Below are 2,418 nucleotides of genomic sequence, written 5' to 3'. Positions count from 1 at the left end.
ATATGCTATTAGTGGTGCTTGCTAAGCTAATATGCTAATATTACTCTTGCTCATACTCAGGGTTAGTGGTTTGTTCAAATCCCTAAATTTAATAAACTTAGTTAGCAAGTAACTCATATATTTTTTGGAAGATTAATAATTTTTGCTTAATTGATAAATATTTGAGCCTGAGCTTAATGATAAAACAAATATTAATGGGAATATTTAAAATATGAAACTGTTTGCTTAAATAACAAATAATTGAAGGTTAAGTAAATGTGGTAATATTAATATAAACATTAAAAAGAAAATGAAGTTGATTGCTTAATTGACAAATACTTAAAATGTATATTTGGTATTAGAATAAACATAAAAAAAACTGTTTCCTTAATTGACATACTTGAATGCCAAATATAATTATTAATATAAATATAAAAAAATTAAGCTATTTGCTTAATTGACAATTTCATTTGTTCATAATATAAATATTAATATAAATGTTTAACAATGCAGCCGTTTGCTTAATTGAGGAGTACTTGAAGGCCAAATATAATTTTTAATATTTATATAAATATTAATGTAAATTTAACTTTTTAAATAATAAAAGTGTGCTGTAGTATCAAAAAATAATATTGAGAATTGTGAAGTTTCAGTGGTATTAGTATCAATTACTGAAATTCTGATTGTGACAACCCTACAATAAAACTCTTTTTAAAACCTGATAAAAAAAATTCCCAAATTTACATGGTCATTTATATTGCCCACAGCCATAATCAGGGATCGAATATCATAACTTGGAGGCCCCAAGTGACAACACAGTAACAGTCATGCTGATGAGGAGAGGTAATTACCTCTTTATTAAAATTTACTTTATTAATCATTTTTAAAGTTTCATTTTTTTTTAAATTGCATTTGAAATAAATCGCATAAATGTGTCCAGAAGCAATGCAGCGCTGCATTCCTGATCTTAACCCTCTTGAATCTTCCTGACTTGCTTTAGCTGCTCTACGTGTGTCTTCAGCAATCAGCTGCAGCTCTCACTCCCAGCTGTCAGTAATTGTGATCTCCACCTGATAACTGGCAGGAGCATCTTTTCTATCATCAGTCCTCGTCCACTGACTCCGGTAAAAAGCACAGCATGACGAGTATCATTTCAAAAGTTTAGACCCCTCGCACAGATGTGAACCCAGGTCGCTCCACACGTCAGGAAGCCTCAGTGCAGCAGGACACTGATTAAAGAGCCATCAATCATCTTTTCTTGCAGATTGCTATTTTTTCCCCCCACTTTTGTCAGGGAGCTCTGTATAGGATCTTTTACCCTAGACTGATTTCAGAGTAGACGAGCATCAGTCGTGTGTGGTCGGGCCCGATGAATCTAAAAAGAGTGAGGGCAAGAAGGGGAATCATTTGAGCGAAAATTACAGCGAAAGCTCAGCCTTCATCTTTGATCTCTCTCATTGCTCTGCTCGTTCAGGGAATGCCTTTGTACGTACAACAAAAACCCCTAAAACCTTCTAAAGCAGCAGCCTGACTGAAATTTAACTTCATCTTCACAGACAGAAATATCACAAAGTATCAAACAACACTCCTAAAGTGCAGTATACGGCTTGTTAGCAATACTCTGCAAACAAACACCGGATGTAAATACATTTTGGAGTTATTTTTATTGATTACGTTTCAACACCAAAATGAGGTTAAACACTAAAACATCAGGTTAGTTTTATTGTAATTGTAATGATTTTTTTGTGTTTTTTGTTGCTTTATGTATTTATGTAATATCTTTTATATTGTCTGAATCAGTTTGCAGGCTTTCTTTAAAATAAATCAAATAAAATAAATAGAAAAGATGTGGCTACATTAAATCTTAAAATATATTAAAATCGAAAACAGTTCATTTTAAATTGTAATCTTACACAATATGTTGTTACTGTATTTTTGATGGCGAGTTGAGCTTTGGTGAGCAGAAGAGACTTTAAAAAACTTTTGATAGAACTTTTTTGAAACGATTCAAAGTTTTTGGCAGTATTTGCTTTTGGCAGAAATCATGACTCGAGTCTGTAATGCATTTCTTATATATTTTTATACAGTAAGTTTTTACAATAAAATACCACAAAATAGACCCCATGCACTACATTTCAAACAATATTAGTGTATTACAATGTGTTATACAGATACATAAAACATGACAATGTCAAAAATACTTGCCTCTCAACTAAAGTTTGCAACAAAAGCAGAACAATGTTCAAGGCTCGATTTATAACCAAATACTGCTCACACACGGTCACTTCACATGCAGTGGACATGACACTCTTCTTCTACCCAGGAGATCTTACGTCTAAGGTGTCCTGCGTGTTTACTGGATTGAGTGTGTGCACACATTTAAAGTGACCTTTAACAGAACCGAGAGATTTTTTCTCCTCCTCTCTCTTGGCGCTTTCC

This window comes from Rhinichthys klamathensis, unplaced genomic scaffold (genome assembly GCF_029890125.1).
Source record: "Rhinichthys klamathensis goyatoka isolate OS25496 unplaced genomic scaffold, OSU_Roscu_1.1 h1tg000076l_1, whole genome shotgun sequence".
Lineage (NCBI taxonomy): Eukaryota > Metazoa > Chordata > Actinopteri > Cypriniformes > Leuciscidae > Rhinichthys > Rhinichthys klamathensis.
The sequence above is the reverse complement of the archived record's forward strand: the minus strand, read 5'-3'. Positions refer to the sequence as shown.